Source organism: Topomyia yanbarensis, chromosome 3 (assembly GCF_030247195.1).
Source record: "Topomyia yanbarensis strain Yona2022 chromosome 3, ASM3024719v1, whole genome shotgun sequence".
Classification (NCBI taxonomy): Eukaryota; Metazoa; Arthropoda; class Insecta; order Diptera; family Culicidae; genus Topomyia; species Topomyia yanbarensis.
In genome coordinates, this window is record NC_080672.1 from 33,215,491 (window position 1) to 33,227,701 (window position 12,211).

The following is a 12,211-nucleotide window of genomic DNA, read 5'->3' on the forward strand; positions in this document are numbered from 1 at the left end:
TTAATATTTGAAACGATTTCGATTTAAATTGAGTCGAGGGGGTCGGGTAGTTCAAAGGCACAGTCTTTAACTATTACCGTCACGAAGTGGAAGTGGAAGTCATCGGCAATCAGGTCCCATAGCAAAGGTGACTGAAAGCCACCCTGAGGATAGCCACAAGTGCTCAATTTCCTTATCTCTGCTTGTTTCAGTGATAAGCAAAAAATACGGTTACTAAGCATTGCGTTTATTCAACCTGAGATACATGCAAATACTGTACAACCACGCGTCGCTTCCAGAATAAACTGGAAGAACACATTGTCAAACGCACCCTCAACATCTAGGAATACCCCCAAGCTAGATTTCTTGAACGAGAAGGCCTTTTAAATGTTGTAAACAACATCGTAAAACAGAGCGATCGTCGATTTCCTGCACTGATATGCATGTTGCATTTTTTGCAATGGATATTCAACTTTGCTAACGTTCCTGATGTGATGATCGATAACCTGGAAAGTCAAAGTGTTAAGAACTTCTTTTCTGAACTCAAATTTCTAAGATCAGGAGCTATTTGCTTCAGTTTTGAACCATTACTTCCTCGTTGCTGATATATTTGTAGGACCTAGAAGAGACACTTTCCGGCTTTTACGGGGTCATCAGAGTCCCATTCGTCAATAGACAAGTTAGTATAGATATTTGTCTTGGCCGGTGGCGTAGCTTCAGTTTCTCCTTGCACTCCCCCACAGTAGAGACACTTAACGACATTCCTTCTACAAGAATCACCTCCGTGATTCCCACCACATTTCCGAACCTCATTGCTACGATGGGGTGCTGTGTTTCAATTGTTTGCAATTACTACGGTTTATGACCTGCGGCACAAAGAGGCGAACAGGCAGATGAACTTTGTCAAAGAGAAAATAGTTAAGTTAAGCAGACCCGGCGAAAATCACACGATAAGAATCTGAGTTCACATAGGACCTCCCGTCAGCTGCGACTGATGCTGAATGCAATCGTTTGCAGTCCAGTATATTCGCTGACTGAAACATGGGGTCTTTAAAACAGCCAACCACGTGGTTCAGCATATCCACGCAATTCAAACTCGACTCGGAAACGACGCCATCTATTTCGACTAGATTAGCTGGTATTTAGACTCTGTACTCATTCGTAAAAGGTCCATAACCAGCAATACCGTTTCCCTGCTCCAAAATATTTACAACCACCCTGTGCTTATCAGGGCAAATTTTCGATAGTTCTGTCACGGCCGAATGTCGATCCATCAGAACTCGAGAAATTCAGAGAGATTCAAACATTTTGTGTCTTGCCCGGAAAAAAAATCACAAAGGGCCCAGTTTAGAAGCTTACATATAGTTTAAGCCGGGGAGTCGATTTTATTTCGACATTCATCACACTCAGGCGAATCATTGTCAGAGAAAGTCATTTTTGAACGGACTTAAATCCCAGTGTAGGGTTATAGGAGAGCTAAGAATGGACAGAGTAATATAATAGCGATACTTAATCATTAAAGCCGCAAATTTATTTTTCATAAATTTCATAAAAATTGGTTCATAGCTTTGGTACAATATTGCGTATTTAAGGTATAACTATCCTCGAGAAGATGTTTTAGATTTTATAATGAAACCTAGCCCCAGATAGTGGAGCAAGACATTTTTAATGTTCAAATTTAAAGTCACATTAATAAATGTTAAGTAAGCAAGCATTATATAGTGATTCCATGCCTGAGCACCTACATCAACCAACATCTCCGAATCCGCCATTTCAATGCAAATAAATTCAATGCGTATGGCAGAAGACAGTTTCAGCTTTTGATTAAGCATAAATCGGTAAAATAAAATGAGAAATTCTTGAGAAAAAGAATAAAGTAGGAGTAAATAGACAGACAAAACGACAGACACCAATGATTGTAAATTTTTCAGAGTGCGACCAATATTAGTCAAACAATATTAGGCGCCCAACAGACACCACACACGCTTAATTTTTTCTGCCGAATCTCAGCTTTTTTCGCAACATCTCAACAGCTAAGATATCAGTAAACAATTTTTTTGTTGAGATCTCAATAAACGTGACATTAGATAGCTGAGACTCGGAAAATATTTCACCGAAATCCAGCAAACAAATCGCACTTTACTGAAATATCAGCTTCTAAATTTACTGACTACACGGCTGTTGGGAAATAGCCGAGCTGAATTCAGTGGGTAATAAAGATACACACCAACTTTTATCGGAACCAACCCAGTCAGTGGTTTCTGAGCCTAAAAAGGGCACATGAATCAGAAGATCATAGCTAATAGAGTGAACTTTCCACACTTAAAAAATTTTGGTCTGCGTTCGAAAAGTTGTTGGGCAGACAGTGTACTCAGCAGCATATAAAACATCACTTTAGACTTGATAAAGGCCTCGATAGCGTGACCGCCTGTTTTGGTTGCTTCGAAACGATAATGAGGATAATTTGATACTATCTGCTATTGTGCATAATGGTTACTATATCAATGAGAAAATACCAAATCACTAGAGGAATGTATCGTAATTAGAGAAAACATTTCAGGAATACGGTTTATTGGTTTTCTGTCCGTATAAGAGAAACAGATCCCGGCAATATTGACGCAGAGCTGTGACAATGAAGTGGATAACAGTTATCGTCTTGGGATTATATTCAGTTTATTGCTATGATAACGGTAAGACATAACAACACATAAACATATCTAAATATACTTTAAAAAATCGATCGTGAATTATTTGTAGGCAAAAGTTCCAAAGTTCATCTAGTCAATACTAGCCTAAACGGGGTTCATTATCCGAATCATACGTTTCATCGCCATCATAACGGAGCACCGATTTCGACCGGCTACGGCAATACGGGTTATACTCCAGCGCCGAATCACTCATGGCATCCAACCAATGGACCATGTGATCCAGCAATGGGACCATGCCCTCCAACCCCGGCATTTTGGACAATATCGCCAATACATCCAACTAGTGGATATGGTCGCAACCAACGATCAAAGAAATAACGCTAGCGTGTCATCTACGAGGATTCCCGGAAGGATTACAGATTACACTAAACAAACCTACAAATAGGGTAGCGATGGAAAAATGACCAACAAAGATCGCTCCCTTGACGCAACTTCTCGTATGAGGACATCAACATAGATGAATATAATGAAATTAGGTTTGAATAATCCGTTTAATAAATAAGCGCAGTCAATAGAATGTTTTAAAATCTCTTCTGCGACAAATTCTGCCTAACACGCTCGCTCACAGAGCAAGAGACTCGGGTCGGCTTACTACTGGGCAATAAGAAGGGCTTCGTGAAACAAACTACTGCTGTACAGTGGAATTGCAGAAGCAATTTAATAAATAATTTGAAATGTGATACATTTGCATTATGTGAAACATTGCTTACTTCAGAAATAGATCTCAAGTTTCACGATTTCAATCTTATTCGTTTGGATCTAAAAGACTCTTACGGATGAGTACTCAAAGGGGATCAAAGGGCGCTATTCTTTCAATCGAGTCGACCTTCCCTCGAAACCAGGCATTGAAGTTACCGCTCCATCTCGGGTAATGAAGAAGCAGACTCAACAGCTAAGACGGGCGCTTTAGAAGGTGGCATCTGCGAAAGACCAATCTGCTTCAATGAATTTTTCAATATCTCTCGTCAGAGGACGCTAGAAAGTTGGCAAGCATCTTGAAGCAATGGAGAGTTAGGAGAAACCTTGGTCAGAGGAATGGATGTGGGTCATGATTTCATTAATGTGATGTCTCCGCACATGTTCAATCATTACACGTTAAACGCTCATCTTCGACGTATTGTGCTCGCGAATGGCGGTATCTACGTTTGTGGCGACGGTTGTCACGATATCGAACATATTGTCTGAACGTGCACCGAGTACTGTTCTGCCACATCTCAACTATTGGATTCCCTAATGGCCCAATGAAAATCACTCAATGCCCTGGTTCAAGATGTACTGGCAAGCCACGACCTTCTCTATATGTCCCTCGTATACACCTTTCTAAAAACTATCAATACACTGATTTAACTGGCCCTTTTTAATTTTTATTCTCATAATTGCCCTCTTCCACCTATACCGTATACCAACGATAGTTTGATACGATTTCAAGGTGACATGAAACATCTCTGTCGTATGAGTCAACAAACACGGGACCTACAGCACAAACATACGCGCAACTCGGTGTGTTGCCGATCCGCATTTGAGCCGTACTACGAAATCGTCTGGAGGAACCCCTACCGGCTTGAGGAGGACCACACGGCGTCCCAGTACCTGATACTTCCTGATGAAGACCGTCCAAGTCTGTAATCCATGCCATTGATCTCCCGATGCCAGAAAGTGAAAAGTTAATCTTTTCTCCCCGAAATATGTGTATATGCGTCTGTTATGTCCAAGTGACAGAATAGTGTCGTTCTTTTTATTTGGTTAAAAATGTGTCGATTGCCGGGACGAGAAGTTCTTCTATAATCATCCTTGGATTTACCAGTGATCCGGCTGCTTTATTACCGAGTGATTTTTTGTAGAATCTAGACGCAATTTTCATATCGATTTCTGCTGCATAACGACCACATAAAGCAAGTGCAACGTCGTGTGCTTTAGCTAAAACTGGATTTACTTCTTTTTTTAGATGTGTGGATGGCCCCAATTTCCCTGGATGTCATTGAAGTTGTCCAACACACTTGAAATTGTTGGAGAAAATGGCTTAAAAACCATTTTTGCACGTTAAGGGCAAAAAACCTATAACAATTAGTTATGAAATTTGCGTTTCGACTTTGTCTCATCAGAATCCAACACTAACTTACTGATAGGACTAAGCTAGTGGCAGATTGATCGGAGCTTAGTACTGTCACTAAGTTAGTGTCAGACTTTGATGAGACGAAGTCGAAACGCAAATTCCATAACTAATTTAGTGCGAGAGTTGTTCAATCAGCATCCGGTCCCGGAACTCCCCATAGTCACCGTAGGTAGAAGCTTACTTCAAACGTAAAGCGATTTGTTGGACCGATTCTTCTCTTCGCTGACCTACACGCAGAAAAAAGATTTGTAGGTTCAATAAAATTATGCATTAAATTCAATAAATTAAATTATTGGTCGGGAGACAATAAAATTATTTATTGAATTCAATAAAATTTATTTATTGTTTCAATAAAACAAAATTATCGTTCCGTTTTTCAATAATTATTTTATTGAAATTAAAAGAAAATTATTGATACTAAAATGTATTTATTGAAAGCAAAAATTTGTTGTTGTTCTAAAAAAAAAATATTTTCAAACCAATAAGTTTGTTTGTTAAAGTGATAAACAATAAATGATTGGATTCAATAACACATATTTTTGGTTTAAATATGCTATTTTTTCTGCGTGTATGTATCTCAAGTTTATGTTCTAGACGAATTTGTTTCTGGTTCGATCGAAATGTTTAATGAGAGCATTACGAAAATCTCGTCAACTAATGTCTGCTAGATTGCGAGAGCACATCAAACATTTCAAGGCATTTGTTTTACTCTACACCCAGTGGCGTAGCCAGGGGGGGTTTGGGGGTTAAAACCCCCACCCCCAAACCAAAATTAATTGGATTGAAATAAAAATTGATGCTGACGAATTTAATTTAATATTCCATAAAATATTTTTGGAAAAATATTCTCTGATCACTACATTGAGAACTGTGTTTAAAGCGTCATGAGAACTTTTGGAAAATTATGGGAAGGGGATCTTGTAACTTATCTCTTAGCCAAAAGCCCATAGTTGTCAAATTACTTCAATGTAAAATAAAATAACTGTCTGTATTATTATGAGCTCATTTTTGGAAAGATGCTTCAAAATATGGATTAGAGACAATTTTTCGAATGGAAATCTAAATTTGAATAGGTTGATTGCATATAAAACATAAGCTTGTTTACCGAAAACTTACATACATTTCAACATTTGCTGAAAATGTATTTTTTTAGATTGTGTAGAGTTTAGACAACAATTCAATATGGTTAACAACAAGAATAACATTTCAGAAACTAGTTGAAAGCTGATGTAATTTTGTCTCTAGCAGGTCAGGCTCGGTTTTATGAGCATTGGATTTTTGTTGTATTATCAACTATATGAATAGCCTCTTAGCAGGATGCAATGAATGGCGTACTAAAATTTTGTGTGCTACGTACTAGTACTGCAAGTTGTGAGGTTGACTAATGAAGAAAAGAAAAATAATGCTCGATAAATTTTTAACGGTCACGATCACATTCATTCGAAACTGCCAAATTTCGATGTTAAGTAACATTGAAGAATTTCAAAACGTAAAACTGTTCATCTGCTGATAGAATAATTTTGACGGTTAATCCTCCAAGAAGTAATTATAGACAAGAATTACTCTTCAACCAAATTTGGGTCGAGACTTAATGTCTCCAGCAAAGTTTTCGAAAGTGCTATTTCAAACAACTTTGTCAAAGACATAAATATCCCACATATTCAGAGTATCGAAATATAGTAGTAAAAAACCTTTACAACAAGCTATTCTGAAATTACTGTATTAGATAAATCTCTTCTGCGGTAATTAAATAATAAATTCACATTGCGTTCAAGGTGCCTTTGAAGCTTACAAAAAAAATAAGGGAACTGGATATAAAACAATTCCCAGATATTAAAAGGACTCAAAAACACAAAGAGTGATTCCATTTTCAGGAGCTAGCATCAATTCGGCGCAAGCTTAGTCCGCCCACCAAGTTAGTGACGGATTCTGATGAGATGAAGTCGAAACGCAAGTTTCAGTTCCATCCATCCATAATTTAGTTATAGGTTTTGTGTTCTGAACTCGCAATGATTGTTTCAAACAATTTTATCCGTAGCGCAGAAAAAAATAGTTTTCACCTAAATTTTTCTTCACTAAGAAGAAATATAGCAGGCCCAGTCCATTTAAATCCCAATTGAATTCATGTAGCCTTCATATTTTCAACAAAATTGTTTGAAATGACATTATCAAAAACTTTGCTGAAGGCACCATGTCTCTTAATATTTTTGAAAAATTAATTCACCATAATTACCTCTATGAGAGTTAATAACTAAAATTTCTATATCAAAGCAGGCGCTGTTTTATGTTGATAACTTCCCGAAGTTGTCAAACCTTCAAAGTCAAGGATTATTATATTAGGTGATCTTGAACGTTGAAAATTTTTTAGATCATTTATCCCACTTTAAAAGATCGCAATTTTTGACTTCATTGACATATTATACAAGAAAATAATCTATAGAGGTATGAAAACTGTTCCATGTTGATCCTTCTTGTTTGTAGACTGGAATGACATCTGTTAGACTACTTATGTTTTTGAGTTTTCAATAATTTATCAAACTCATATTAAATTTTAGCATTTTTTCAAAAAAATTGCTATTTTCATCAAAACCCCCTCCAAACCAAATTTCTGGCTACGCCACTGTCTACACCCATGTAAACTCTGGCATAATTCGAATTCTGAGGCTCAGGTATGTGACTCAGTTGGAGTGCCCATTCAAATCTATCGAAGGAATCAGCGAGTAATGTTCCTTCTAATGGGCGGTACTCAGACATATTGAATTGCACAATTTTTGGAGTAGGACCAGCATTGTCATCGAATAGATTATTGCGGCTGGCGTTTATTTGTGCCACTACACTTCCGATAGTCGTTTTGAGAGTTTCCGCGATCATTGCGGAAAGCGTCTCCATAACTTCGACGTTTGGTTGCGCCATTCTTCGTAAGAATGTGTGTTTCGTACGAGCGTAAACTCAAATACCGATCACGTGACGAATAGTAACCGATCCCATTTCTAAAAGCAAAATTGTCGTTTATATAGGTTGTTTGAGTGAACCGATTCAATATTATTCGATTAAATTTATCAAAAAGTTATTCGATTAGAAAATAATTATATTTTTAAGAACGAAAGACGCGTTGAACTGCTTTTCTTCTATTTTTTTAACTATTTAGCGAAAACGATATTATATAACACTGAATTCCATAAGATTAATCATGCATAACCGGTACATACAAGGCAAAAAGCACTAAATTCGATCGGGTAGCTGTACTGAACTTGGCTGTTGAGTGCATGTTGTACAGTAAAGACCCGATTTTATTAGCTTTTTGACCCGATGTTGTCTTCCTAACATGAAAATTCACATTCAATCTCAACTTTCACAAAACTCGTGAGTTAAACCACAGAGAACAGACATATAAGCTAGAACAAACTTTTCCGAAAAACCTGTGTAAACGTTTAAATGAAAATACGTTGAAAGTTACCATCGCATACAGGTTCGCATGCACGAATCACCATTGTATCCAAGTTTGTGCACAAGTCCCGTATAACGATTGCTGGCCGATCGTAGCGCCGGCCAGTGGCAAGTTGCTACTTGCTGTTGTCATTTCAAAGCGACAGTTTTATTTCTTACATAATTTGAAAACTGTACTTGTGCATCAGTTCTCAGTGCTTAAACAATCACTAGAAATATGTACGCTGAATATTACTTAGTAGGTGTAAAGGTAATCATTTTCATAAGATGGTCATAAACTGTCAGTGAACGTATGTATTGGGGCGGGACAGCTGTGAATTGTTTGATTATGCGTAGTAATAAAAACTTCGGCTCAGCCACTTCGATTTTGGCATATTGAAGGATCACAGCTGATTCCTCACATCTCCTGCAAAAAGAGCATCAATCCGTAGTGAATTTTCTACACTTATACAATTTTGGTCAGCGTTCGGAAAAGGTAGGGCGATGGTCCAGCAGAATACGAACCATCACTTTAAGCTCGATAAAGTCCCTGGTATAGTGTGACCGCCTGAGTTGGTTGCTTCGAAACGATCATGACGATGCATTTGATACTGTGGTCTTCTAGTACGCCTAATAACCACCGTATGAATTAGAAAATACAACATAACTGAAGGAATGCATCGCTATTAGGAAAAACATTTTAGTAATACGGTTAATTTGTTTTCGATCGATATAAGAGAAGCAGATCCCGGCAATATTGACCCAGAACTATGACAATGAAGTGGATAACAATTATTGTCTTGGGACTATATTCAGTTTATTGCTATGATAATGGTAAGTTGTATCAAAACATGCATAAATATACTTACAGAAAAACTGATTCCCGAATTAGTAGGCATCAGTAATCGTATTCGTATATCAATTTTGGGCAAAGGCAAAGTTCGTCTGGTGAACGCTAGCATAAATGGGGTTCATTATCCAAATCTGACTATACATAGCCATCATAACGGAATGCCAATTTCGAACGGCTATGATAATAAAACGGTCCATGCTCCAACACCGCATCAATCGTGGAATCCAACAAATGTATTAGGACATCCACATAAATAAATAAAATAAAATTATAATTGAATTTTTGACTGAATAATCGGTTCAATAAATAAGTGCAGACATTAGAATGTTTTAATATCACTTCTGCGACAAATTCTCCGAGTCATCTCTGGGTCGGTTTGCTACTGGGAAATAGGCAGGGCTTCACGGAACAAAGTTGTGCACAAAACTATTGGCTTCTTAGGATGTTCTATAGTTCAAAAAGAAAAGCTAATTTATAGTGAAAAGGGAAATTTTATTTAGAATAAAATTAGTTCTAAGTCGTGACGGCGAGAGTTCAGGCGGATCAGTAGAAGCTGTTATGGGATTTCGATCGCGGAATAAACGATAAAACTACGCGAAAAATAAGTTTTAGTGAACAACTTTATTTTAAACGATCCTGATGGTCGGAAAGCACGTTTTAGTTTTAGGATGATGCAATTCGATAGCGGTCGGAATCATTGGCGTTATACCAAGGTACGCACATACAACAAAAGGTGCGCTCACAGTAGTAGAGCGCAAGATTTACGCTCGTCAGGTGAGGAACAAGCAGTGCTCTCGTTCCACAAGTCGTACCGACGATATCCTGCGTTGCTGGTTATGTGCGATGATGGTGAGCGCTCGCTGCTGATCCCAGGCGATGCTAGTCCACAGGGCCGGCGCAAAGCGTGGGTAGTATGGGTAGTACTACCCACTCGAAAATAACCGAGTGGGTAATTACCCACTCGAAATTTTGAACCATTTCAAAAAAAATTAGATGCGCAACGCATGTATCTCGCACTACACACATTTGAAAACATCGATGTACCACAATTCCATTTGCATAAACGAACGTTACTAATGGCCCCTCACCCTATGGTTTCTACCCACTCGGGCGTAAAGTGTTTCGCCGCCCCTGCTAGTTCACCGTTGGTTCAAGTCGTGGCTTAAAGGTAATGCAGCTTTACGGCGACTTCCTTCTTTAACTTGATATGTGGGAAGCGCTCTCCTCGGCATTTAATTCATAATGCCCGAGTGTCCGCAGGGCTCTACAATACCTCCTTGACGGGTAGACGAGGACAGATTCGTCTTGCTAGGTAGAAACACGTGATAATAAAAAGGTACTGAATTGGACATATGGCGACCGTAATTTCACAACATAATGATAAGTTCAACGGAGTCATTCACCTAAATGAACAGCTCGATTAGGATATTCAAGATGTCGACTGAATATTATCTCGCTTTGTTAAAATTCTTTTCACTCACTTTCGATGCAAACAAACGCCTCGGTATTAATCGCGAGTTTTTCGTGGCTCTCTCCCGTTACATTCTTTATATTTATATTTTCTTCTATCGACAACTCCGAAAGTCCCTGTTTACGGGCATATTCCCCAGTTAAAGCCACATCGATTCTTCGGTGGTGACTGAACAGATTTTCTCAAACCAAATCTAAAATGGAAGATATAATATGCAGTTAGATGTTGAATCTCCCCTTACCCTTGCACCTCCCCCTTTATCACCCTCCTCCTTAGAACCACCATCACGCCTGCATTCCCTTCATCCACCCCGCATACCGAAATAACATAAAGGATTTCTGACGGATCGTCGACTCTCACTCTACTCGTCCCCACCTCCTCCAATGCCAAACCCATTCTCCCAGCATTTCAAAATATGATCATGAAGTTAACATTGAACTCATACTGATTAAGCAAAATAAATATTGTACTTTTTTGTTTAAAGTGTGTCAGCGTCTACTTTCGTGGTAGTCGTGGGATACGTGCTAAGTATAATAAAAATGTAATAGAAATTTTCACAATTATATGGAACGTAAGCAGCAGCTGGATCATAGTTTGGGTAAATGAGAAAGGCACCATCACACCATTAGGTGGATTAAAACAGTTTTCCATGCATGTTTCACTTTTACAGGTTTTCAATAGAATACTTTTATAATACATAAAAAAAATTAAAGACAATATTCTACTCATGTGTTTCTGAATTGACAGGTACAAATGATTGAAATTCATCAATTACAACAAATACAACGATGACTCACGGATGCCACACACATCGGACAAAAACCAACGACACCCTGTTCCGCTACCTACCCATAGTGCTTTATGGAGTTTTAGAGATTTACGTAGGTTTAACTGAAAACCTGGTCAAGTCTCCCCATGTTCCCCTGAGTAATAAGTGTTTTGTTTAACAAAAATCCATTAAAATATATTTCGGCACAAACACAAACACAATTATTTCTACTTATGTGCAAACGGCAAATCACGCACAGTCTTGCAGCGGAAACAAAAGCCTTGCTTTGTTTACAAAAAAACATACCGGAACAGAATCAGCTGATTTCCAGATTGGTCACCAGTGCTGAAAGATCAGCAACTTATTTCAAATAGCGTTCTTATAAATGCTCAAATAAGTACTAGACAAATCGTTGCAAAAACACAATTATTGTATCTGCATCGCACTATTTGCCTAAAACTGCAGATCTAAAGATTTTTTATCACCTTTCATTTCACAGTTTCAGTAGAACTAAAGTTATTGCAATAAAATTGATTGGATTCCGTTGAAACAGTGCTACCAAGGACAGCTTCAGTTGAAGGTGAAAAATCAAGTTGATATAACTTGATAAAGCTCATCAACTTAGACTGTCTTCGATTATCTTTTACATTCAATTAGATTATTGTAAATACTTTAGGAGAATTTTGTTTAGCACTGGAATGTAAAAATTGAGTAGCTCGTAGCGCTGCGAAAGAAGAATATATCTTGATAAAAACAGGTTTTCCGTGTTTCAGGACCCCAACAGTTCGAAGCAAAAATAGTTTTTGAACCCTATCCACGGTAGAAAAAAGTTGACCGAGAAAGGGTTAATTTGGATATGGATGCGTGTGATATCACGGATAACAAACCATAA

General features: G+C 38.0%; 1 long non-coding RNA gene across 1 annotated transcript; it reads left to right on the plus strand.

Annotated features, from left to right (window-relative positions):
- Positions 1 to 2,586: 2,586 nt before the first annotated feature.
- LOC131691261 (uncharacterized) lies at positions 2,587 to 3,204 on the plus strand. Its single transcript, XR_009305746.1, has 2 exons — positions 2,587 to 2,669; positions 2,737 to 3,204. It is a non-coding gene; the product is annotated as an uncharacterized LOC131691261 (long non-coding RNA).
- Positions 3,205 to 12,211: the final 9,007 nt, after the last annotated feature.